The sequence below is a fragment of the Vulpes lagopus genome, chromosome 1 (genome assembly GCF_018345385.1).
Source record: "Vulpes lagopus strain Blue_001 chromosome 1, ASM1834538v1, whole genome shotgun sequence".
In the NCBI taxonomy this organism is placed as follows: Eukaryota; Metazoa; Chordata; class Mammalia; order Carnivora; family Canidae; genus Vulpes; species Vulpes lagopus.
The window spans coordinates 105,705,901-105,733,530 of record NC_054824.1 but is presented as its reverse complement, the minus strand read 5'-3'; the positions used below and the strand labels follow the sequence as shown (position 1 = coordinate 105,733,530).

At 44.0% G+C, this 27,630-nt stretch overlaps 1 protein-coding gene across 4 annotated transcripts in view; it reads left to right on the top strand.

The window, feature by feature from the left end:
* The window catches only part of ZBTB7C (zinc finger and BTB domain containing 7C), a 332,612-nt gene that overhangs the window by 16,304 nt on the left and 288,678 nt on the right, over positions 1-27,630 (top strand). For 2 of the 4 annotated variants that reach the window (XM_041759858.1, XM_041759822.1), the window contains exon 1: positions 5,649-6,159. The exons of the other annotated variants lie outside the window; for them this stretch is intronic. The gene's annotated coding sequence lies outside the window, so the exon portion shown is untranslated. Of the gene's footprint in view, positions 1-5,648; positions 6,160-27,630 lie in introns of those variants that run through there. 4 annotated transcript variants of the gene reach the window in all.

Here is a 27,630-nt window from a genome sequence, read left to right as displayed (position 1 = left end):
GTTCTCCCTGCTGGGATGCTTACTTAGAAGGCCTTTTCTTTCAGTCTTTGCCAGCTGGTGTGGAGCAGAAAGCCAACTAATGGGGCAGAAAGCCAGCCCTCTCTTGTGCAGAGAGCCAGAGGGGGAGAAGTAGGTAGATGGCCTACTCTGAACACAGGAGCAAAAAGTCGTGATGGTAAAACAGTGGCATTTACATCCGGGACACTTGAATGCTTGAGCCAATAGGAGCTAGATGCGCAAGAAGACAGGAGTGAGTCTCTAAATAGGGTCCTTGTACCAGTGACCTCAGCGTCTCCTGGGAACTTGGGGGAAATGCACATTATCAGGCCCTACCCTACTGAGACACCCTGAACCAGAGACTCTAGGGATGGGCCTAGCGAACTGTAGTGTAATGAGCCTTCCTGGATAGTCAGACTAGCTCGCAAGTTCTAAATGGGGGTTCTGTCAGGCCAAGATCCATCGATAAAAGATGGGGGTCAGAGTATTGATTCTGTATTGTTTTTGTGAATATGGTAATTCGTTAACACATGTCTGGTCAATTTAGTAAAAGAATTTTTATTATCCTATAGTATACATAGTTGACTGAATGGCATATCAAACATCCAGTGAATTGGATATTATCCAGTTGGCCCTTGAACAGCATAGGTTTGAATTGCGCAGGTCTACTTATAGGCCAGATTTTTTTCAGTAAGTATAGTATAGTACTGTAAAGGTATTTTTTTTGGAATTCTTTCTTTCTTTCTTTTTTTTTTTTTTTTTTTAAGATTTTATTCATTTATTCATGAGAGACACAGAGAGAGAGGCAGAGACACAGGCAGCGGGCTCCACACTGGGAGCCCGATGTGGAACTTGATCCCAGGACTCCAGGGTCACGCCCCAAGCCAAAGGCAGACACTCAACCGCTGAGCCACCCGGGTATCCCTGGAATTATTTTCTTTCTTTTTAAAGATTTATTTATTTATGATAGACACAGATAGAGAGAGAGAGGCAGAGACACAGGAGGAGGGAGAAGCAGACTCCATGCCGGGAGCCCGATGCGGGACTGGATCCCGGGATCCAGGATCGTGCCCTGGGCCAAAGGCAGGCGCTGAACCACTGAGCCACCCAGGGATCCCCTGGAATTATTTTCTTAATAGCATTTTGTTTTCTCTAGCTTACTTCATTATTCTTACAAAATACAGTATATAATACATATACAAAGTATGTGTTAATCAACTGTTTCTATTGTTGACAAGGCTTCTGGTCAACAGTAGACTATTGGTAAAACTTTTGGGGAGTCAGAAGTTATATATGGGTATTTGACTGCATGGGGCATTGGCACCCCCAACTACTGTGTTGTTCAAGAGTCTACTGTTCTTTGCATTGTAACATGTGAAGTCTGGAATATTTCCATGCATTTCTGATAAAGTCTTATCACAGGTGCTTCAAAAAACAAAGCAAAAAGTAAAAATCCCACAAACTATCCTCAGATCACAACAGAGGCCTTGCAAATCAGACTGACTGGCTCTACCTCTCACCAGCAGTGGGGAGTTGAGTAGGTTCTGTAACACTTTGAAGCCTCATTTTTCTTGTTGAGTAAAACCAGGGTAGGGACACCTGGGTGGCTCAGTGGTTGAGCATCTGCCCTTGGCTCAAGGTGTGACCTCGGGGTCCCAGGATTGAGTCCTGCATCGGTCTCCCTGTAGGGATCCTGCTTCTCCTTCTGTCTGTGTCTCTGCCTCTCTCTGTATGTCTCATGAATAAATAAATAAAATCTTAAAAAAAAAATCCAGGGTGAAAATTACCTGTTTTATGGAGTCCTTGAGAATAAATGAGACCACAGGTGCCACCTAGGCCGAGTTTTACTCAGAGCCCCTGGCAGGCAGGCTCACACAGAGAGGGTCCCTTCCTGGGGGCTGGCTCCAACCTGAGGGCAGTGCCATCATGAGGTGACAGTGCCCCCAGACGACTGTGGTTTGGCTTGTCGGGAATTGAGTGCTAGCATTGGAGGGGATTTGGGTGACCTGGGCCACTCACTTCCATTTTATAGAACAAAGAAATGGAAGGCGGAGATTTGAAGTGGGTTATGGGCAGAGAGGCCCAGGGCCCAGGTGGGCGGCAGCCCAGCCCAGTGGCTTTCTCGCTCATGCTGTTCATTCATGGTCCTCGCACGTTTTACCCTGTACCCCATGAAGGCCACAGAAAGGCTCCTTTGTTCAGCACAAAGGGCCCTGCACAGAGAAAGAGCCCAAGGGGTGGCCAGCTCTCACTGGGGATCTCCACTCTAATGTGCATGGGTTTTCCCTGTGTGGAGAGTAAGGCCTGCAGAGGGATTTGGGGGCTGCCCCTTTGGAGACGGGCATGTGCCTGGCATAGCTGATTGACCTTGGAGCTGGCGGCGTGCTCATCTCATTCCACCCTGGGGGCCAGAGGGGCTTGGTATTTCCTCTGAATATGAGGCCCTTGGAAGATTTTAAGTAGGTGAGTGATTACAAGTTTTATCTAGTTAATTTAATTTATTATTGTTTTTTTTTTTTTTTTAAAGATTTTACCTATTTATTCTTGAGAGACACAGAGAGAGAGGCAGAGACACAGGCAGAGGGAGAAGCAGGCTCCCTGTGGGGAGCCCAGTGTGGGACTTGATCCTGGGACTCCTGGGTCACGTCCTGGGCTGAAGGCAGGCGCTCAATCACTGAGCCCCCCAGGTGCTCCCTGTGATCACAAATTTTAAACAACCACCAGCAGTTATAAAACCTTGGCCTCCAAGACCAATAGTTTATATGTTACCCCTGGGACCCTGACTGGAGTGGTAGTGGGTTGGTGGGGGGATTACTTTGCATTTCATTCATTACTCTTTGTTACCGTGTGCATTACTCTGGCCACGTCTTACTTTTCTTCTGTGTGTGAGTATGTGAAGAAAACGAATTAAAAAGTGAAGCATTTCTCTAGACCAAAGAAAAATAAATTTTGTGGAGAGCACATGCTACTTTGGAAAAAATGATCAAAATAAATCGCTCAACAAAAGAAGGCACTGTTCTTTTGGTATGATGCCATTTTGATAGAGATGTATCTATGTGTAGAAAAAGTCTAGAGTAATAAATATTAAAAATATTATGAAGATTAAAATTTTCTTGCTCTAGCCTATCTGTGTTTTCCAGTTTTTCTCCTATGAACGTAAATTACTTCTGTAGTTGGAAAAAAAGAAAAATTATTGATTTTAATTAAAACAGGAAAGAGTACCAGTATCTTTGGACAACACAGCGACCCCGTCTAATAGGGCCTCCAGTCCAGCCTTTGTTCCTGAACGTCAACAGTTTCATCTAACATCAGTGATGGGATCTTTCAATACACTAAAAATATTTTTCTGCAGGAACTCATCTGACCCCAGCTCACCAAGCATAGGGCATACCCCCATGTGGAGAAGGGATTCTAGAGAGTCCTGCAGATCGATAAGACAGATAATTCACTCATTTTGCCATTCATCTAAAAATCCGTATCAAGGGTCTTCTGTGTATCGGGTACTGTGTTGGGCTCTGCAGATTCAATAGTGCATTAAGGAACATGGCTGCTTGCTTTTCCTCTGAGCTCTCCTTTCTGGCAGAGGATCCAGTTATTTGATTCTCATTAGGAGAAAGCCTCACTGCACTTGAACGTGACTCCAGCAGGCTGCTCCTGCAGGGTTTGTACCTAGGGTAGCGGGGAAGGAGGTGAGGCTGGGGGCCCACTCTGGGGAATACTCAGAGGCATCTTGACCCTCACTGCCACTTATGAGGTTTCTTAAGCCAGGCACTGTGCTAAGTGCTCACGCTTATTTTTGATTTTTGCAACAACTCTCTAGATGGGAGAAAAACTGGTGTCAGGAGTAAAGGACCTTGTTCAGAGGATCACGCACCTAGGAAGCCCCAGAATCAGGGATGGAGTCTATGGCTCCATAGACATTTCATCTGTCCCAGTGTCCCTACCTTGCTCCTCCTCCTCCTCCTCCTCCTCCTCCTCTTCTTCTTCTTCTTTTAAAAAAAGATTTTATTTATTTGAGAGAGAGCGAGAGCGAGATGGTAACAGACATATCTAGTGAGAGAGAGAGAGAGCACAAGCAGAGAAGAGAGAGAGAAACAGACTCCCCGCTGAGTAGAGGGCCTGACTTGAGACTCAATCCCAGGACCCTGGGAGCATGACCTGAGCTGAATGCAGATGCTTCACCGACTGAACCATCCAGGCACCCCCACCCCCACCCCCTGCTCTTTTATAACCCAATCTACAGAGGTGGCCCGGGCCCCTAAGCGCTTGTAAGGTCCTCAGGCAGGCCCACCACAAACACATACATGTGCACAGGTACACACACACCCACAGAGGAACAGTTAAAAGACCTGAGCATCATTCTATGAATAAATGACAAAATGTGCTTGTGCAATATGCAGAGTTCACCTGCTGCCACCAACCTGAGGCCCGCACAGCACATCAGTTCAGATTGCAGAGCAATTATTTAGAAAGCGTGATGACTCAGACAGGGCTGGGCTGAAGCGTAACTTGGTCCAAATAAAGACTGGAGGCTGGGGGTGGGGGGCGGGGGGGTAGGCCAAACGAGTCCTGTAAACAAGATGAGAGACTGCAAGGCTTGAACTCTAGGAGAATGTAGTTTTGAGCACCTAGGTGCACCTCCAGACAGCCCTCCATCCCCGCCTGTTCCAGATTAGTCATACCAAGTACTTCATGAGAGATGGAGTAAGTTACCCAAATGTCCCTCTCCTACAAACAACAGCTCCTATGATATCAGTTGTTTGTCAGTCTACAGAAGGTATTCTCAAATCAGCTTGCCAAAGCCAGCTTCTTCCATGGATTTCCCAGTATATGGAAAAGGAAGTGGTAGCAGCACTGCTGTATTTTGTAAACACTTAAAAAAAAAGTCAGCAGTAGTTTATTCTGCTCTTTCTATGTGCTCAGCCCAGTGGTAGGTGCTGTGGGGAAGTCTGGGACAAGACAGGATACCCAACCTTTATTTTTTTTAATTTTTTTTTTATTGGAGTTCAATTTGCCAACATTTAGCATAACACCCAGTGCCCATCCCGCCAAGTGTCTCCCTCAGTGCCCCAACCCCAACCCCCCCCCCCACCTCCCTTTCTACTACCCCTTGTTCATTTCCCAGAGTTAGGTGTCTTTCATGTTTTGTCACCTCACTGATATTTTCACTCATTTTCTCTCCTTTCCCTTTATTCCCTTTCACTAATTTTTATATTTCCCAAATGAATGAGACCATTTAATGTTTGTCCTTCTCCGATTGACTTATTTCACTCAGCATAATACCCTCCAGGTCCATCCACATCGAAGCAAATAGTGGGTATTTGTCATTTCTAATGGCTGAGTAATATTCCATTCAGGATACCCAACCTTAAGAAAGTATGTTCCCTCATTGGGGAGAAGATGTGAGTGTCGGTTGGAAAGATGGAAAAAAAAATACAAGACAGCAATGAAATCAGGTGGCACACGGGTATCGTCGGTATCTCGGAGGGGGATAGCAGGGAGGGTGGATGATGGGGGCAACTCTGGGACTGGCGTGGGGTTTGAACCGTGGCTGGGATTTTGACTGGAAGGAGGCATTGGGCTTACAGAGTGAGGCTGCACAGCTAATTAGAGCAGTGTACAGAGTGCAAGCCGTGCTCTCGTTCTCCCTTTGTCACATGGTGCTATTTATGAGAGCACGCTATCAGCTGACATACCACCTCTGATCAAGTGACCCTGCTTGTTGGCATCCCAGACACAGGGGCTCAGGCCCACGGCCTCTTCCTGCTGTCCCTCCCTCTCCAGCCATCTCCCTGCTTGTGTCTCTGGCTGGAAGGAAGACGGAGGCAGAGATGAGAAGATCACAGACCCGACTGTTGTGCAGCTTCCCGAGTTTCTGGCAAGAGATTCAGTGGAGGAGGCAGCTGGCTGTATGGCAATGCTAGGGTGAGACCTGAATCTGCAGCTGGCTGCGGATTCCAGATGACCACGTTTTCTAGCTGTCTCCATTACAGAGGCCTCTTTGGAATAAATCCCATTCGTTTTGAGCATCTACTGAAATGCGGGCTGGCTCGGTGGCTTGATGCAGTACATTTCCTACTGGTCTCTTCCTCTCTAACCCAACCTGTGGGTTTTCCTGGAATGCTGTTTGCCTCACCCTGCCTTTCTACCAAAAGACCTCCAGTGAGTACAGATTTCTGTCCTCTACATTCACTTTTGACCAGGCCCTTGAGTCTCATCATCTCTGCATCTTGGCATTCCCTGGCCTCAGCTGGTTTGGTATGCCTGAACATGGCAGGGCATTTCATTATAGCCTGTCAACCCAGACTGCATGTGAATGCGGCTCCTGTAGCTTCTTTACCTGCTCCTTCTCTGGTAAAATCCGGCTTATCTTTTAACATTCGCCATGCATGCCTCCCACTCCAAGAAGTCTTCCTAGATCATCCCACAAGAACTAATTGCTTCCACTGCCCTATAGGCTGAGAAAGGAGAGAGAGGATGGAGAAGGCGCATGCAGGGCATCTGGGAGGGTTTAGAAGGTTGGGCAAAGAGAGGCTCCAGAGAGGTGCAGGAAATTTGGAGTAGGGGGTGGGGGTGGAGAAAGAGCCCCTTGAGAAATATTTCTGTGAGTTATCACGTGGTGTCTGATGACATTCAAAGCAAGACAAGACTGGAATCTCCCTTCCGTTATTGCAGGTTGTTGGACTCTGCATGTTTGAGAGTCTCCTCACCGAGACTGGGTGATGTGGGGCCCTGGATATATTCAGGTTACCTATCTCACTATCCCAGTGTATGTACACTCAGGCCTTACTGCATCATCCCACATACAAGGTTCTTTTGTGTATTTCCTGCACTTCTATGACCTGGGTTTTCCAGAACAGCTCTGATTTGTGGTTTGGAAAATATGGAGACTGTGAGTATACCCAGCCTCTGCAGCTCAGATCACCTTCCCCTCCATGGTAGGCACCCTTGCTTCTCTGTTCGCCTCTGCTGCACTAGCTAGGGTTAACCCTTGTTGAATGGTTGAGAGGAATGGGCTTAGGATCCAAGTTCACCTGGATGTTGCATTGGCACATGTTTTTCCCCCCTGGGGACTCTCAGCATCTGTCCTCTGCTCTTCCCTCCATTTCCCCTTTCCACCTTTCAGCATCTAGCCCAGAAGATTCCTGCGGGTGGTGGGGGAGGGGGCAGGGCTTGGTCAACCTGGGCCAGCATTGATTGTCCGCAGGGTGGATGAAGGAGCCTTCTCAATCAGAGTGCAGCCACCGGATGTTAACCGAGAGAACAGCCTCTGCTTAGGAGACACCCCTTCCTGATTGCATCAGACAGGGGCTGGGATGGCAGGAATAATGGGCAAGGACTCAGAAACAGAGAGGGCCAGGTCTCTAAGATCCTGGCCTCCCCGGGCAGGTAGGATATGAATCTTCAACTCAACCACAAGGGGTTGGAAGGACTACATCTGTGGGGGCCAGTTGGGGGAGGAGAGAGTCTCGTCTTCATGGCCTTAGGGTAACTGAAAGGCCACTCTGAAGGGACTCTGTGGAGACACATGGGCCGTGTTGTCAGCCGCATTGGCTGCATGCAGTCTGGCCACGTGGGCTGGCGAGGGCTGAGGAGCATGCAGCGCTGTGCATGTTTGAAACCACAAATCACGAATCTGCAAATATCAAGGGTTTCCTGTGTATTTCTGAACTGCTAGCTGGAAGAGGTTAAGGGGACTTTCTGTATGCTTCTGTATGTATGTCAGTCACTTGCCCTTCTCCCTTCTGCTCCAAATGGTGAGTGTTTGCTGGGCCAGCCTGCCTCGGTGTAGGGCATATTTTACCCCCTCATAGAAGCACTTGCATTTGAAATTGTAATGGGGGTGGTCTTGTATGGGGCCACCCATCCGCTCTGGCTATACCCCAAAACGGGATCTGTAATTGCTGGGCTGTGTGACACCAGTTGGCCAGGACGGGCACTGAAACTCTGACCCTAACTCCTCACCATGGTGTTCTAATCCACTACCCTCCATCGGCCTCAGCGGAGGTTGCCGGGGGCTTCCTGACTGCCACATGGTGCAGAGTACTGGGGTTGCCACCAGGGCCTACGAATGTCTCCAAGGCCTATAAGAACACTTGAGACGCAAAAAAGGAAAACTATGAACTTCGAACTGCAAAGAGATCTGCAAGCCAGAGAGTAGTAAAATTGTACAGAGTATAATATGACATCTGCAGCAGCTCACCTTGGATCCTCGGTCATGGCAGCACAACTACTCAGCGAAGGATGTGGGTACAGTTGATAACGGCAGCTAGCTGGGCTGTGGGGTTATATCCAGTACCATGACCTGCCATCCAGCTGTGTCTTCTGGTCTTCCTCCATCCCTTTCCTGGCTTCCTGACTATACCCTCCAGGTTCACTGGGCTTCTCTCTTGGGGGTGTGGCAACAGGGAGTAGGGGCGGTGCTCTTATTCTCCACCCCGCTAAAGCCTTACCCATGGTATTTTCAATTCCCCCGCTTCCCAGAGTGGCGGGAGCTCGGGACAGTCTGACTTGGTAATGCTGCAAGCTGAACTGGCCAAGCACACTTACCTCAGTCAGACAGTGGGGAGAAGTGTCCTACCATAACCGGGGCTGTGGCAGGCTCATCCCAGGGCGGGAGTTAGCCACAGCTAACCCTTATTAGGCCTTGTTTCCTATTTCTATCCTTCTTCCCTTTACCTTCCTCTTTGCAGCAGTTCCCTATCTGAATTCAGCCATCTGCGTATGTTTGACCTCAGCCCATTGGATCTACTTCCATTGATTGAAACTCGAGATAATACAAAAAGGGCTGAGGGCACAAACTGATCCCTCCTCCCCACTAGTTCTGTCCCTTAGGGTTATTCAGCCCCCAGCATTATCTTCCTAAGACCCAAGTTTAAAGTCCAGCCCCTGTATCATAGCATGAGACTTTGTTCAGCCTGGCTCTGGGAGCTCCCTTCTAGCCTCACCCAACACCACATCCTGGGCATATGCTGCTGTTTCCTAAAGCATGGTAAATTCTTCTATGCCTTTCTCATTCTACCGCCCTTCCAACACTTTAAAAATATTTAAAAGATTTTGAACAATTCAGATGTCAAAAAGTATCACAAGAAATGCAGTGAAAAGTATGCTCTTACCCTTTAAGCCACACTAGTTTTTAGAAGATTGTAGTTGAATTGATTTTCTACAAAAGTTTTTTATTTTGGGGGCGGCTGTATTAGGAGTTATTAATGAGGGAAATTCTGTGTTGACCTGAGCCAGTAACCTGGTATGAGGGTTGACAAGCTGACAGTTGACTGATGATCTTTTGAGACTAAGATACTGTTGTATCTCCAGTTTTGATTATGTTATGGAAATCAATTGTGATGTAATGCCTATAAATGAAAGGTCAGGCCAAACTTGAGTTCCTATGAAACACTGATTGGCTCCCACTTTTACATCTTTCAAGATGGCAGTGTATGCCTTGTGAATATAGATGGAGAAAAGGAAGGTTGGCTTTTGGTCAGCTTCACTTTATATCAGTTTAGGCAAATTTATATTTCCAAGGTCTGTTATCCTGAGAGCTACTAGTACAGTTTTTCCTAAATTGATCTGTGCATAGGCAAAAATTTTAAACGTTATTTGGAGTTATGCGTAGTTGGTAAGGCCAATCACCCACACGGTAATAACACGGATGCATTCTCAAGTCATGTGTGTGACTTCTGAATTATATTCTGTTATGGGTTTCCATGTTATTATCCTTTTGTGGCTTGCATAATACAGGGTTGACTAAAAGAAAGTGGAGAATACTTAGGTTTTACTTATGTAGGAAGTAGTGTCATCACTGTGGATGTATGACACTCGGTGGTGGGTTTTGAAGGAGTATTAATATAACAGTAGCTGTCAATTTCTTTGTTTTAAAGTAGAAAGATTTATACACTCTCTTACTATCAAAACAGAGTGAAAAGTAATCATGGCACAGTGAAGTTTAGCAATTAAGAACTGCTTGGCCTCATTGTTGTTATTTGTCATCTTTTAGTTATTTTAATCAAGCGGCTTTACAACTTATTATAAAAAATACTAGGCCCTTGCTCCCCCAACCTCCATTTCCTCATCTCTGCAGGCAACTGTTTTCAGTTCTTATTCCTGAATATTACACTAATGTCCACATTTCTAAATAACATGCAAAAATTGCTACTTCTTGATTTTTAGGTTTGAGACCTTCTCTGCTGGCTTCTGTTTGGTGCAGGGTGAACATTTGGCTCTCTTTCCCTGCACCTCACCTTCATCTGGCACTATAATACATATATGCATTCACTAATTGTATTATTGTTCCCAATCGAATCACTGCCTCCCTGTAAATGGATAATATGCCTGTTTACATTGTCATGTGACCAGCATCCCTATGGGAGGAATAATATAATTGACGTTGAGCTTGGCCATGTGATTAGCTTGGTCAATGGGATGTGAGTGGGAGTGATTATGCCACTTTTGGTCCGAAGCTTTAGGAACCATGGTGTGGCCTATGTGAGTTATTTTCTTCCCTCCGCCAAGCAAATGGACATGCCCTCAAAGGGGCAAATGGACATGTCCTCAAAGCGGGCTGATCCTTCAGCCTACATCCTACAATGAAGGAGACAATGTGCTGTAGCCATAGCTGACATACATGAGTTAGAACTTTTGTTTTTGTAATGCATTGAAGCTTCTTTTGTTGTTGCCTTATAACCTAGCAAAATCTGACTTCTGAATATTTATATCAGAATATATATATATATATTCATTTCCTTCATCCTTCCAAAATATTTATATCATAGTTTTTGTGAGATGAAAATGGAATGTTTACATTGCTATGAGTATATACATGCTCTTTCCAGGTGAACCATCTAGTATCTCTGTGATGCTGTTCCTTTCTTGAATCACTCTTTGTTTTCCCTAGAGTTGATCATTGCATTATTTTTCATTTGTTTATGATTACATGTTCTTGTTACTAATCCAACCCCTAAATTCCTGCCAGTAGTCTAAATCTCTTCTCAGAATGTTTAGATTTAATTTCATTCAGAAATCTTTCTTTGCATCTCTGAAGTTCTCCAATCTGGACTGATTGATCTCTAGACTTGGTGCATAGCTATCATCTTGGGGTCAACTTTCACCATCCTCCTTGAGATTCCCTTGGACTCTCTCCTGTGTTGAATTTTCTGTTTTCCATTCTCTGTGGCTTCCTGTTTCTTGGTTTACACCCCTGAATTGTTGGATCACATCTTTCAGTAGCTTTCTAAGAAGAGGTGCATGGGACATACTTCATTTGAAACTTTGAATGTCTACAGGTGTATTTATTCTGCCATCACACTTGATTGACGATTGACTGGGTATAGAATTACGGAATTTATTTTTCTTTACAATTTTGAAGACATTTTCTCATTATCTTTTAGATTTCACTATTATTACTGGGAAATCTAAAACTATCCTAATACCTGATCCTCTATGTGGTCTGTTTTTTTCCCTCCACTCTGGAAGCTTGTAAGAGCTTTTTTAAAAAATAAACTTCTAATTTTAGAACAGTTTTAGATTTACAGAATTATTGTGAAGATAGTAGAGGGAGTTCCCAGATACCCCATACCTAGTTTCTGATTTTGAGCGATTTATATTAGTATGGTTTATTTGTCACAATAAACTAACCAGTATGTATACATTATTATTTACTAAATTCCATTCTTTATTCAGATTTCCATAGTTTTCCCCTAATGTCCCTTTCTGTTCTAGGAGCCTATGCAGAAGACCACATTACATTTAGTAGTCATATCTCCTTAGATTCTTCCAGGTTGTGATGATTTCTCAGATTTTCCTTGTTTTTACTGACCTTGACAGTTTAGGAACATTGGTCATGTATTTTGTAGAATGTCCCTTAATTGGAATATAGCTGATGTTTTTTTCATGATTAAACTGGGGTAATATGTTCAGGGATGAAGAGCACAGATATAAAGTGCCATTGTCATTACATCATATCAGAGAGGTACTTATTATCAGTATGACTTGTTATTGTTGATGTTAGCGTTGGTCATCTGATTTGAGATAGTGTTTGTCAGGTTTCCCCACTTTACTCTTTTTTTCCCCTCCCTTTCCATAATTTTCTCTTTGAAAGAAAATCACTTTGTTCCCTTCCTTAAGGACAGAGTATCTACATAAATGATTTGGGATTCTTCTACACAGGAGATTTTTCTATTTTCTCCCATTTATTTACTTGTCAAATTATTTGTTACTGTGTATTCATCTTATACTTTGGGTATAATCCAATGCTACATTATTTTTTTGCTTAAATTGTTCCCAGTTTTTGCCACTGGGAGCTCTTTCAATTGTTTCCTGTATTCCTCTGACATACCCCCATCACTCTATGTGTGTGTGTATATGTGCATGTGTGTATGTATGTGTGTGCGTGTTTGTTTGTGCTTCTGTGTGTGCATGTTTGTGTATCTTAGCATTTTCTTACTCTCTGGAATTATAAGATGCTCCAGGCTTATTTTGTGTTTTTCCTGTTTCACTCCTTCAACCAGTCACTTTTCCAAGGAGACGTAGTTCCTTTTACTGGAAAATAGTATTAGTAGCCAAGATCTTGCTCTAGATTTGCTCATTGCTACTGGAGTATCATTGTTGACAGGCCTTCTCAAATGTCAGAGTAAGAATATATATTCTGTATACTAACCCAAGATTATATACATATCTGTAAATATTTCTATATTAAGGTAACCATGAGTTCATACTGATATCTAATTACCACATGGATCAGTCTAGCCTTTGCTTATTTGTAACTTGGTGTTCCAACAGTGAGAAATTTTGCTTCCATTTATTAGTACTCAGTTACAGGATACCTGTGTAATAATGTCAGAATTACTAACCTATACTCTTGTGGGAAACAACTATATTAGCTAGAGTACAGTGCTTATGTATAGTTTCTTTTGCCTTTAGTCTCATGTACTCTTACTTATTTCCAAAGCTGCTTAGGTTAGCACCTTATTCCTCATCCCCTTTAGTGAACTATATATAAATAATACATTTAGATTCTATTGTCACATTCTGCATTCCATCATTCCATCCTTGGATAGCTCCATCTCCGAAATGATGAAAAAAAATGATTTTTATACCTTAAATTTTACTTGTCATGCTTGTAAAGTTCTGTAGGTTTCGACAAATGCTTAATGTCTTGTATTTATCATTAAAGTATCATACAGAATGGTTTCAGCATCCTAAATATACCCTCCACCTGTTCCCCCCTCTTTCCCCCGAACCCTTGGTAATCGCTGATCTGTTTACTATTCCTATAATTTTGCTTTTTCCAGAATTTCATATAATCGGAATTATATAGTATGTAGCTTTTTAAAATTGGCTTCTTTCATTTAACGATATGCACTTAAGATTCATCCATATCTTCTTGTGGCTTGGTACTTCCTTTCTAATTGTTGTTGTATAATATCTCCATTCTATGGATGTGGTACAGATTGTTTTTCCCTTTACCTATTGAAAGACATGTTGGTTGCTTCCAGCCTTTGGCAATTACAAATAAAGCTGAGTAAACCTTCATGTACAGGTTTTTATGTGGGCAAAACTTCCAAATCAGTTGGGTATACTCCTAGGAACATGATGATTTGTGTTTTTTTAAATATTTTATATATTTATTCATGAGAGACACAGAGGGAGAGAGAAGCAGAGACACAGGCAAAGGGAGAAGCAGGCTCCATGCAGGGAGCTTGATATGGGACTCGATCCTGGGGCTCCAGGATCGCGCCCCGGGCCAAAGGCAGGTGCTAAACCACTGAGCCAACCCAGGGATCCCCTGAACGTGATGATTTGATTGTATCGTAAGACTATGTTTAGTTTTATAAACAGATTGCCAAAAATGTCTTCCAAAATGGCTATTCCATTCTGCATTCTCTGGCAATGATTAAGAGTTTCTTGTTGTTCCACATCCTTGGCAGTGGTTATTGTCAGTTTTTGGTTTTAGCTATTCTGATAGGTGGGTGATATTATTTCATTGTTTAAATTTGCAACTTCCAATGACAAATGATGTTGGGCATCTTTTCATACACTTATTTGCCATGTGTATACCTTCCTTGGTGAGATGTCTGTTCAGATCTTTTGCCCATTTCTTAATCAGCTTGTTTGTTCTCTTATTATTGTATTTTAAGAGTTTTCTGTATATTTTGGATATAAGTCCTTCCTCAGATATGTGTTTTGCAAATATTTACTCCCAGTTGAGACTTGTCTTTCATACATCAAAAGTTTTTAATTTGAATAAAGGCCAACTTAGCAATTTTTTTCTTTCAAATATCTGTGCTTTTCAATGTTTTTGTGATACTTGTTGTATTTTAAAAGTCATCAGCAAACCCAAGTTCATGAAGATTTTCTACTGTTTCATCAAGAAGTTTTATAGTTTCACATTTATTTGAGTTTATGATCCATTTTATTTTTTCATGTTAGGCATAAAGTCTATGTCTATATACATATGTTTACATATATATGTCTATATGTATTTCCAAACATTGCAGCATCCTTTGTTGACATGACCATCCATTCTCTATTAGGTTGCATTTGCTCTTCATCAAGGATAGTTGACTACATTTGTTTTGGGCAATCTCTTCTGTTCTGTTGACCAATATATCTTTTCTTTCACTAGTATCATTCTGTCTTGATTATTATAGCCTTATAGGAGGTTTGGAAATCAAGTAGCATGAGTCCTTCAACTTTGTTCTTCTTCTGTATCATGTTGGTTATTCTAGGTCTTTTGCTTTTTCCATATAAGCTTTAAGATCAATTTGGCAATGTCTACAAAAGAGCTTTTGGGGATTTTAATTAAGATCGTATGAAATCTGTAGATAAAGTTGGGAAGGATTGAGATCTTAATATTGTGTGTTATAGTCAAAAAACATATTTTGTTCTTGATTTTGTTTTTTTTACGTCAGTATTCTGAGATGTTATAATGATGTTCTGTGCCTTGCAGTGGATCTATTTTTGTCAGTTGTGCTCATATTTTTACTCAAGGCCCACTTGGCAGGCCCCTTCAATCTGTAAACTCTGGATCTTCAGTTCCAAGACATTTTCTTGATTTTGTAACTGATTTACTTTTCTTGTTTATCTCTCCCCTATACCTCCCACACCTGCCCTGTTTCCTCTTTCTAAGATTCTCATTTGGATAGTAGACCTTCTGTACTGAGTCTTTAGTTTTCTTAATTTCTTTTTTCCATCTCTTCATCTTTTTGCTTCATTTTCTGGGAGATTTTCTTAACTTTACCTTCCAACCCTCTATTGACATTTCATTTGTTATATTTTTAATTTACAAACATTCTTTTTTTTCTGAATGTTCCTTTTTATAGCTTCCTGTTTTATGATTGCAATGCTGTTTTCCTGAAAAAAAAATTAATATATTTTTTGCAGGAAAGGTTTTTTTTTTATTCTGCATAGTCTCTGTTTCTTCCAAGTTGTTTGTTTTGCTCTTTATTGTTCAATTTTGAAGGTTTCTTCAGTTGTCCAGTTATTCTTGTTTATCTGCGCATATTTAAGAATCACTGTGCAGGTGGGATTTGATAACCATGGGCTTCATTGGAGGATGATCTAGCTGAGCCTTTTTTTCTTGTGTAATATTAAATGTTATGAAGTCTTTCTTAAATCATGCGATTTTTCCATGAAGTTAGGTTGCAGCCCTCAGAGATGGCTCATCCTGTGTCTTGCCAGGAGGCTGACATCTCAAGAGTTGGTGCATTGAGTGCCCAGTGGAGGAGGATGTGGAGGCTCAGTCACCAGAATTCAGTGTTCTGTAATCCCAATGTTCTCAGCACGGTAGGTCCATTCTCAATTCTTCCTGCTGTCTCCCAGTCCAGAAAGTCTCTGTTTATTTTGAAGAACAGCCTTCCATCTTCTGGGTGAGGCAGGGCTGTTGCTAGTCAAGGAAGGAACTTGAGTTTTAACTGCTTCCTAAACAGATTGCCAACCAGCCTTCCTTAACTCTTTTCTCCTGCTTTCAAGACAGATGAATACCACCAATTTCCAAGCTGTGAAGAGGGTTTTGCAGGATAAATTAGATTGGTTTCAGCTTCCCCTACTGCTGACTTAGAATGCAGTTTTTTTGGGATTCTGGGGCTATTTACTACTTGCCCATCTGATTTTCTAGCTTCCAAAATTCTGTTACTCTTATCTCTTCTCTGGTTTTCCCCACCCCTGTGTATTTATGCTTAATTTTTAAAGTAAAAGTTATTCTGCCAAGTTTCGGGGAGGAAGTGGAAGTAGATGCACATGACTGGCCATATTTACCTGATAAAGGGCCAGCAACTAACCGTTCTGATTGGGCCAGGCTGGGGCCCTAGCAGTTGTTAAAGATTTTGTATATTCTCCTTGTCCAGATGCACTTTCTCCCATTCACCCCTCAGGCCCAGCTCAGATGCCACCTGCTCTGTGCTTTATCTTTTCTCCCCTCTTCTGCTGTTCTTCCCTCTACAAGAAGAGTTCACCACCTCTTCTCCCAAGGTCATATAGGCTTTGCACTTCTTCCCCTCACTGCCTTTATTGATGGTAACTTGTGCAGCTGTCTTGCCCTCCTAGGCCGGGAGCTTCTGGGAGCCCACCTTGTGTTTGTTTTAGATCTTCACCACTTGACCCAATGGTCAGATTTCAGTAGATTTACAAAAGGATTGTGGCATGAACAAAAGCAGAATCAGATGCTTTCTGGGGTGATGGGATGGCTTGGACCATCCCTCCCCCATCCCCTGTGATTGGCCTGCTGGGCCAGAGTTCTGGAGGACTAGATCTCAGCCCTGCTTTCAGCTCCTCGATTCTTCTTGGGAACCCTTTTTCTTAGCACTGACCTTTTCCCTAAAGACTGTCCACATGCCTAAGTTTGTGATTAGGAATACTGAGAACACAGTAGGGCTGAGTGGGGTTGCTACATAATGATCTCTGCCCTCTTCTGTTTCTGTGCACCAAAGGCAGGGCCGTGCTGCGTGGGGGACTGGTGCAGAGTGTGCAGGAGGGTGTCATTATTCTGTAATTGATGTGCAGGGCAGCTCTCTTCCCTGAGGCAGGCCCAGAGCATTAGCAGAATGACAGCAGCATTACAGAGCCCAGCCACCTGGCTGGACAGGTCTTCCAGTGACACAAAGGCAGGGGGTGAAGCCGAGAGGGACTCTATCCCCAGATGCGTAGATGCACTGTGACAGCCTCTGGGGCTGCAGGCGCTTGGCTCTGCTGTACTCCCTGGGCGGGAGGCTGTTCTCCTGGGCTCTGACAGAGGTGGGAAGGACCCAGAAAGTCATGCTGACTGACAGCTCTGCTTCCAGCAATGGGGCCTGGCCTTGGGCTGATTTCAGGCAACTAGGGCCCTTTCCTCAGCCTCAGACTACATGCCCCCAGATGGTAATTAGCCAAGTGCAATGGAGTCACCTGGGATGCTGGAGTTTTGCAAGCGATCTTCCTTTCAGGTCATACCTGCATAGTGTGGCTGGAGAGGCCTGGGAAGCTCTTTCCCTTCCAATCATCCTCCTGGTCATATAGGGTTCTCTTGATAGCCCGTCTAGAAGTGGATGACTTTGGAGGGTCAAGACATTATTCTATTTAAAACACAGATAGCCTTAAGAACGCATTATGTGAGTATCAGTCACTAACACCTTAGCGTGGATTGGTTTAGCATACTCATTAAGCCAGGGGAACTGGCAATAGGTGTTAGATTGCCTGAGTCCAGTGTTTTTCAAGCACGGCTCCAGCGCCAGCAGCATCAGCATCACCACGGAGCTTGTTAGAAATACATTCTCCTGTCCCACCCCAGAACTTCAGAGTCAGAAACTCTGGGGCTTGGGCCCAGGTATCTGTATTTTTATGAGCCCTCCAGGTGATTCTGGTGTACGCTATGGTTTGAGAAACACTGCTCTTCAAGATTAGGAAGCTTCCAGAAAGCCCAAGAAGGTAACGGACTTGCCTTAGGTCATGAAGCTTGTTGACGGCAGAACTGTCATTTTCAAAAGACAGCTGGTTGCCAGGACCTGGGGAGGAATTTACACTGATGGTGGGGGCAGCATGGGGGGGAGGGGGACCTTCTCCATGCAAGTCCCATAGCAGGAGCATTATCTCATTTGAACCTCACCACAATTCTGCAAATTGCTCTGTTTGGAGAGGAGGAAGTTGAGGCTTAGTGTAGCTGAATAATGTAACTCCAAAAGAGACAGGATTTCAAGCCGGATTTTTCTCTTCTATACTTGTCTGCGTTTGTGGTGTATATGCACGTGCCCATGCATAGACGCTGGAGAGTTTATGTTCAGGCCCCACGGGGTCAGGGTGGTCACTGTGGCATTCCAGGGGCATGCATCTCTTGGGGGGCTTCTCTCACCTGCTACCTTTCCAGTCGTGCTTCTGGTTGGGTTGTGACTCCCGTCTAGAGGGACAGCAAGAGAGACTCACCTGGGCTTTCTTCCCACTGTACTTCCAGCTTTGCTTGGGAATTGGATTTCCTGGTTGGTCTCATATTTCTGAGTGTCCTTGCTGCTCAAGGAAGGGCCAGAGCCATGCCACGTGTGGCCAGCGTATCAGTCAGGAGAGACTGGGGTGAGTGAGGGCTTTCCCACACATCTGGGATGGGAAGCAGTGCTTCTTTGGAGTCGGAGCCCAAGGGCAACAGAGCATCCAAGTGGGGTGGGTGGGGGAGCAAAGGCAGAGCCAAACAGAAGAGGAAATTAAAGAGAGGCTTGAGTCTCCCTGCAGCTTCCTTTGCTGCATTTTTGGCAGGGATCGGCAAAGCTGGCCTGTAACTTTCCAGGCCTTCTGCTCATTGTCTTGCCCAGAAATACCAGATAAAAGAAACCAAGGAATGAAGAGCGAGGAGCCTGAGTCCCACCCTCAGGCTGTTCCACCAACACTAACCCTCTTTCAGGGCAGCCTGGTATCTGCCAGAGGCCAGCTGTCCCTACAGCTCTAGTCTCTGCAGAGGGACGCAAGGGTGTGGCGGGGGTTGCAGTGAAGGCATGTCTCCAAAACTGCCCTCACCACTGGCCAGATGTCTATCCCACTGCTGTCTTGGGCCTGAACCCCCACCTCCCACGCCCCACGAGCATCGTTCCATTGGGTCTTTAGTCATCTCATAGTAAAGACGGATGCCTGAGGAAGGGTAAACCCTTGCTGGGATTTTAGTTCAACTCCCAGCCAGGGGGTGTCAGTGGAAATGGGCCAGGCAGTCTGAGTGGAAGCTTCTGGGGAAGAGAGGGACCATGAGAGGAGCAGATGGGGAGGCAGAGATGGCTTCACCAGGCTCAGGACCATGTGACTAGGATGATGAAAAAGGGATTACCTTGCTCAGAGACACTGGGCCAGTCGGGGGCAGAACCAGCCAGACCTGGCCTGTGGGCTTCCAGAATAGAGCTCATTTAGAGCCCAGTGTAATGATGGGTCAGTCATTTTGTTCCTTACCTCAAGTCTCCTCTTTTTGTGAAGAGTTCTTGCAACTTGTTTGAATTTCTCCTTCGAGAAGAGGTGACCTTGGGGCACCTTGGGGGCTTAGTGGTTGAGCGTTTGCCTTCAGCTCAGGGCATGATCCCGGGGTGCCAGTACTGAGTCCCCCATCGGGCTCCCTGCAGGGAGCCTGCTTCTCTGCCTGTGTCTCTGCCTCTCTCTGTGTCTCTCATGAATAAACAAAAATCTTAAAAAAAAAAAAAAAAAAAAAAGAAGAAGAGGTGACCTTCTCCAGAAGGAGTTTAACGTGGGCTCTATTTGAATGGTTGTTAAACATCTTCTGAAGATCTCCTGGGAGTCGGATGCTGAGGTAGGCTTTAGGGGGGAGAGAGGTGAAGAAAACCCTTTCCTTGCTCCTGTGGAGTTCACAGCCCAGTGGGTAACACACACACACACATACACACACACACACACACAGACACACACACACACAAAAGCAAAACAAAGCTAAGGTGTAGCTGCACACAGAGGCTCTCTAGGATCTGTTGATGCGGTACCTGTGGTCAGGAGGAGGTTGCCCCCAGCTCATGTTGGGAAAGTCGGAGCTGGGGATGCTTGAGCTGGGAATTGAAGACCGAGTGAGAGTTTGCCAAGCACACACAATTGAGAGTGAGGAGACCTAAGGGCATTCCAGGTAAAGTGGACATCTCAGGCAGGAGGGGACACAATCCTTCCAGAACCTGCAAATATGGCTAAATCACAGTACCTGACAGGGTGTGTTTAGGGGTGGGCCTGGGACCAGGCTGGGGTGAGGGTGGGGGTTCTGGGCCAGGCTGCAAAAGGTGTTGAATGTATCCTACCCTAAAGGGTTTCCGCTTTATATTCTGAGAGGAGCCACTGCAAAGTTTTATTAGCCAATCACTGCTAACTGTCCAGAAAGCAGCCCCTAACATTTTAATGGTTTACCCTCAATAAAGGTTTTAATTCTCCTCCCATAGGAGGGAGAGAAAGCCAGCGCAGGCAGCCAACCTGGGGCCTGGAGGTGACACCTGCACAGCTGTTGGCAGGAAGGAGGCCCAAGGCCCTGGCCCACCTGCACAGGTGGCGGGAAACCTCGGGGGGCACCTACGTGCCGAGGGGCCCAGGGCCCCTGCCCCGGGTGTTAGCAAGACGCTGCGGTCCGACGTGTGGTTCGGGAAGTTCACTGTGATAGTGAACAGATGAAGGGCTGCAAGCGTGGAGATAGGGAGGCTCTTCCCCTTATCCGGCAGGCTCCGCGGCTCTCTCCGATGCAGCGGGGTCAGCCCGGCGGCCCTGAAGGAAGGGGGGGTGCAGACAGCAGTGAGGGGGGTCGGTGCGGCAGGCCTGTAGGGCGTGGGCCCGAGCCGAGCGGGTGGGCGGCCCCCGCTCGGGGTGAATGAGCCCCATGTCCCCTGCCCTCCGTGCTCTGGGCCCTTTGGAAGTCCTCCGCTAACATCTGTGGAGCGAGCAGGCAGTTGCTGAATGAGCCAGGGTGTGAGGGAAGGAAGGGGCTGGGGGGGGCTGGGCGGCATCCCTGGGAAACCCACGTCGGGCGGCCTGTCTTCCAAGGTTGTGAAATCTCCCGCCTTCCTCCCCTTCAGGGCCGCCGATTTGTATCTCTGAGGGGTAATGAAAGCTGCCACGTTGGACGGAACTGTCAGGTATTTTCAGAGGAAGCTCTTGCTCATTAACTTCTGCATATCTGTGCTCATTTTAATCTGGCGCCTGGCTGTGTTCCCGCGGCCAGCTACCCTGGCTGCGCCGTCCTGCCCAGCCGCCACCCTGCCGCATGTCAGGCCCTCGCCCGAGTTCTGGCTTAAACTTGGCTCCCATGGGATGATCTGCGGAAGTCATCCTGTACCCCAGGGTCTCAGTTTCCTCCTCTTTTGGTTGGGTGTGGGTTTTTAGGTGATCTTCAAACTCTGATGTTTCCAGCTCCACAGGATGTATCCTTAGGGTGCAGCGATGTTCAGAACAGTGCTTTCTCACCCAGCGGCAAGAATGCCATGAGGCTTACCTGGGGTTTCCAGAAGGTGGACTCGGGCTCAGCAGCGCTCACCTGGGGCTACAGAAACTGGGGGGTGTAGGTATCAAATGTGGGCCTCCTTCTCTCACCGTTTTGGGAAAGGACCCCTTTGAGAAATGGGTGAAAGCCGCAGTGTACCTCTGGGTAGACATGTGACACTACCACATCCATACCCCCTTTTGCATTTAACTTCATAGGCTTGTGGCTCCCCAAAATGCAGCTTGGATCATCTCATGCCACCTGCCTGCTTTTCTTTCCCCAGTGGATTCTGCATTGATTGATTGATTGATTGATTGATTGACTGATTTTACAAATTCTGTGTTTTCTCCTGAGCCAAGCTGTGGAAAAGCCTCTGGAGGCCAAAAGAAAGTCCTCAGAGCTTTTTTCTCTGACCTCCTAAGAGACTGGGGTAAGGCCTCTCCAAAGAGAGGCAGAAAATCACATCAGACTTAAAAATCAGTGCAAATTTATATGGCAACACCTGAAGGCTGTTGGTAGGCGAGGGGTGTGTGTGTGTGTGTGTGTGTGTGTGTGTGTGTGTGAGAGAGAGAGAGAGAGAGAGAGAATGTATCAGCACTGTTACCTTCATAACACACCTTCTGGGAGGGATTCTTTACTTTTTTAAATTAAGCTTTTTATTTTGAGGTAATTGGAGATTCCCATGCAGTCGTAAAAAAATAATACAGAGGTACCTCATGTGTCCTTAATCTAGTTTTCCCTGATGGCAATAACTCTCAAGACACTAATGCAGTCAAGATGTAGAACATTTCCATCGCCACAAGGATCATTCCTGTTTCTCTTTTAAAGCCACACTAGCTTCCCTCCCCTGCCCTCCTTCCCTGCTCATCCTCTGAAAACCACTCCTCTGTTCTTCATTTCTATGATTTTATCATTTCAAGAATGTTAGATAAATGGAATAACGCAGTATATATATAAACTTTTGAGATTGGATTTTTTTTTTACCCAGCAGAGTTCTCTGAAGATTCATCCATATTGATAACGTGTATCAATAATTTTTCCTTTTTATCACTCAGTAGTATTTCATGGTGTGAGTGTACCACAGGTGGTTGTAACCAGTCACCTGTTGAAAGACATCTGATTCCTCTTTTTTTTTTTTTTAAGATATTTATTTATTCATGAGAGACTCAGAGAGAGAGGCAGAGACACAGGCAGAGGGAGAAGCAGGCTCCCTGCAGGGAGCCCCATGTCGGACTTGATCTTCAGGCCCTGGGATTACACCCTGAGCAGAAGGCAGAGGCTCCACCACTGAGCACCCCTAGGCGTCCCTGGATTCCTCTTTGTCTCCTGAATTACTTAGACATAGGTTGATTTGTTTCCAAATGTATGGAGGTTTGCCTGTTATCTTGCCCTTACTGATTGCTAGTTTGATTCCACTGAGATCAGAGGGCATGCCTTCTGTGGTTTAAATTTTTCTAAATTCATTGAGGTTTGTTTTATGGCCCAGGATACAGTCTGTCTTGGTGTATGTTCTATAGGCACTTGAGGAGAATGTATGTATTGCTCTCATTGGGTGGAGTATCCTAAAATTTTGATTAGGTTTTGTTGGTTGATAATGTTTGTTGAATTATTCTATATCCTTACTGATTGTCTAGTTATCTTATTAATTTTTGAGAGAGGAGTATTGAAGTCTGCAAATATAACTGTAGCCTTATGGACAGTTGGCCCTGGAACAACATGGATGTGAAGTGTGAGCATCTGCTCACATGTTTTTTTTTTTTTTTTGATAAAGACAGCACAGTACTGTAAGTGGATTTTCTCTTCCTTATGATTTTCTTAGCTACTTTTTCTTTTCTCTACATTACTTTCAGAAGACAGAGTATGTGGTACATCTAGCATACAAAATACCTAGCATGAACTGTCAATGCTACTGATAAGGCTTCCGGTCAGCAGTGGGCCATTAGTAGTTTACTTTTTAAGGAGTCAAAAGTCATACTTGGGTTTTGACTGTGTAGAGTGTTGGCACCCCTCCTCCCTACATTGTTTAAGGGTCAACTGTGTTTCTCTTTTCAGTTCTATCAGGTTTTGCTTCACATATTTTGTGTCTCTACTGTTTGGTTCATGAGCATTTAAGACTGCTGTGTCTTTCTGGATGGTTTGACCCTTTATCATTATATAATATCCCTCTTTGTCTCTGGCAATGTTTTTGCTCCAAAGTCTGTATTGATATAACCACTCTTGCTTTCTTTTGATTAATGTTTGCATGATATACGTTTTTTCATCCTTTTACTTTCAACCTGCTTATATTGTACAGTTAAAGGGAATTTCTTGTAGACAGCATGTAGTGAGTCATGTTTTCTAATTGGTGGCTTCAGGTTATTTATATTTAATGTAGTGATTGATATGTCAGGCCTTCATTATACAATATCATTCTCATGTTTCTCCTTTTCCTCTTTTGTTTCTGTTTTCCTTTTCCTTTTCCTGCATTCTTATGGACTACTTAAACCATTTTTAGAATTCTATCTTGACTTATCAATAGCATTTTCCAGCTTATAGTTTTTTGTATGGTTTTTGTTAGTGGGTGTTTTATGTCCTACATTATGTGTGCATAACTTGTCTCTGTCTACTGGTGTCATTATTTTACTAATTCCAAAGAAATGTAGAAACCTTACTTCCCTTTAAATCTTTTTATCTCTTCCTGTTGGTAATGTCATTGTCTTAAACATTTCCTCTATATACATTTAGAACTACAGCAGACAGTGTTAGAATTTTTGCTTTAACTGTCAAATATAATTTAGAAATCCAAGAGGGAAATAGGGTTTATTTTATGAACCTATACTTTTGCTTAGCATGTTTTTTCCTTCCTGACATTCCAAGGTTTCTTCTTTTATTTAAGTTTATTTTTGGGTTAGCCATTCTTTGGGGAGCGGGGGAGGCCTGTTAGCAACACATTCTCTTCATTTTCTTTCATCTTGGAATGACGTGGTTTTCTCCTCATTCCTGAAGGATACTTTCAGCAGATCTAGGAGTCTGGGTTGAAAGTTCTTTCCACACTTGAAATAGAATGTACTACTTCCTTCTGGTCTCCATGGTTTCTGATGAGAAATCTGATGTCATTCTTGTTCTTTCCCCCTATAGGTAGGTGTTGTTTCTCCCTGGCTGCCTTCACAATTTCTTCTTTGTCTTTAATTCCAGAAGTCTAGCTATGATAGGTATTAATGTGGATTTCTTTGAGATTCACTCAGTTTCTTGAACTTGTAGATTTATGTCTTTTTCCAAATTGAGGTGGTTTTCAACTACTGAGCTCTGTTTCAGCCTGCCCTCTTTCTCCTTTCCTTCTGGGACTTCAGTGAGAGGAATGCACTTTTGTTATGGTACCACAGGTTCCCAAGCTTTTGTTTGTTTTTCAGTCTGTTTCCTATTTTTCAGACTGGGTTCTTTAAAGATATATTGTTATTAATTATTAATTATTTGCTTATATTTTATTGATTATTTTTATTTATTGAATATGAATTATTGATTGTTAAATTTTTTTGTTCCATCTTACAGTGCAATGATTCTTTCCTCCCCCTTCTCCATTTTGCTATTGAGTCCACCCACTAGATTTTTTGTTTCAATTACCATATTTTTCAATTCTAACATTTCTGCTGGTTCTTCTTTATACCTTATATTTCTTTGCTAGACTTTGTTTTTTTTTCCATTGGTTTAAAACATATTCATAGTTGCCTCTCTTTTTTTTTTTTTTTTTAGGGGAGGGTGAGAGAGGGGCTGAGGGAGAGGGAGAGAGAGAAGCTTAAGCAGGTTGTATACCCAGTGTGGAGACTGACATGGGGCTCAGTCTCATAACCCTGAGATAATGACCTGAGCCAAAATCAAGAGTTGGATGCTTAGCCAACTGAGTCACCCAGGCACCCCTGTAGTTGCCTCTGAAGCACTTTTATGATAGTTGCTTTAATATCTTTGTCAGATAATTCTAACATCTCTGTTTTCTTGGAGTTGGTCTCTACTAATTATATTTTTCCTTTGGTTTGAGATCTTCCTGATCCTTGGTATGATAAGCAATTTTTGGTAAAACAGTGGACATTTGGGGTAATTTATTTTAAGACCTCTGGATCTTATTTCAGTCTTCATTTTAGATTTTTTTTTTTTTTTTTTAGTTTGGGGACACTGCCTCATTACAGTGAGGCTTGAAGTCCTGGTGTCCCACTCAGCCTCCACAAATACTGGCTGGGAGAGGTTGGAATGCTTAGTTACTGTTCCTCATGTGACTTTCACTAACAACATGGGTGCTGGGGGTGGCCTCATCATTGCTGAGCAACGGTGAAAATCCTGAGTTTCTGTCAAACCTCCTCTGGCACCACTCCAGCAGAGATGGGTAAGGGTGCCTCTTTACTGCTCAGTGGGGGTGAAAGTCAAGGCTCCACACTTAGCCTTTGCTAACATGGATATGAGTAGGGCCTCAGTTTCTCTTCAATGTTTGGCTGGATTGGAGTAGTTACTGTCTAGAAATGTCTTTCTAGGCTGCCCCTTCTCTAGTATTTTGGCTAGAAAGAACAGACTTTTGTTGGTTTTTTTTTTCTCTCTGTGCCCATTGATATTTACAGGTTGCCAGCTTCTTCAGCTCTGAATCTGGGATATATGAAACCAAAACGAAACCCGAGAACCTCATCATCTTCTTGTTACTCGGGTCCCAAGTTCCTATACAGCTGCTTCTTGTTACCTTTCAGATTCATCTCATGTTTGTTTTATGTACAATGCCCCAGGTTTTCAGTTGTGTTGACAGGGTAGTGTGGGGAAAAATACATTTATTTCATCTTTCCAGAAGTAGAAGTTCTATTTCTTTTTCTTTGTTAGTTTTTGGAATTGTTGAGAATGTAGAACAGGTACTTGGGAAGATTTTAAACAGTACAAAAGGGGTACAGTGAGACATTCCCTTTCATTCCTGTGCCCTGGTAGCAGCCACATGACTCCTTTACCAGAGACAGCCAATGCTACCTGTGCCCTTGTGTCCTCCTCAAGAGAGTCTGCGTGTGTGTGTGTGTGGGTGCATGTGTTCACACACACATGTGTGTTCTCATACGTGGTCCTGTCTCCAATTTAAACTTCCACCAACCATGGATGGAAGTGGTTATGCACACTCTGGTTCAGCAGCACTGTGTATATTTAAACAAATTTGCTAATCTGACATGAGAAACTGGATTTTGTAGTTTTAATTTGCATTTCCTTCAAATTAATGAGTGAGGATGAGCATCATTTCAGATGTGTGAAATGCATTTGTGTTTCCTGCTTTGTGGACTGACAATTTAATTTCCTCTTTATTGTACATTTCTCTATTGGGTTGTTGGCCTTTCTTCTGGACTTGTACATGTTTGCACATGCACATTATTTATGTAGTAAGGAAATTAGCTCTTTGCCTGCCATATATGTTGCAAATTTTCCCCCTCACTTTTCATTTGTCTTTTGAATTTATTTTATTTTCTGGTGTTAGGTATTTAAAATTTTTGAAATCAGATGTAGTCTTTTAAAAAATATGACATTTTGATTTGGGTCATTCTTTGAAAATCCTTCCTATTTAATACGAGCATTTGCCTACATTTTTCTTCTAGCTCTTTTCACAGTTTCTTCTTTATTAATTTCTTGTTTTGATCCTTGTTGCACATGATTCACTTTTTTTTTTTTTTAGGTGATTCCTGAGTTGTCTTAATACAATTAGTTGAAATGTCTATCTTGTCCCCAGTGGGTTGAAATGCCACCATGATTTATTGTGGGTCTTCTCTGTGTAGGTGCTTATCTGCCTTGTCAGCAAGTTGCAGATGGCAGCTGGTGGCCTGGGGAGGCTGTGCTGTGATAATCTTGGAGTCATCTGCAAGAGAAGGAACACTTTTAGAAAGGAATAAGGAGCAAGCATGTCTGCTCCACCTTACCTCAGACTGCTCTTTGGCTCGATCTCATGCAAGTGGGCTGAGTCTATTTTAAGGATGTTGTCCAACCATCTTGCCCCCTGATGGTAGGAGGTCCTTCTGTTTGTTCCTCTCATGAGCTCACAGGTCCTGCTTTTTTTTTTTCTGAAATCTCTCCTACATCCACCATTCAGTCCTGCTACCCTCTTCTACCTCTGACACCTGTGTACTTCAGGCCTTCACTGATGTAGCCTATTTTTTGAGCACCTTCCTATATGTTTGTTTTAGTTCTCTCTTGTTGCCAAACAAATCACCCCAATCCTAGTTACTTAAAACAACACACATCTGTTAATT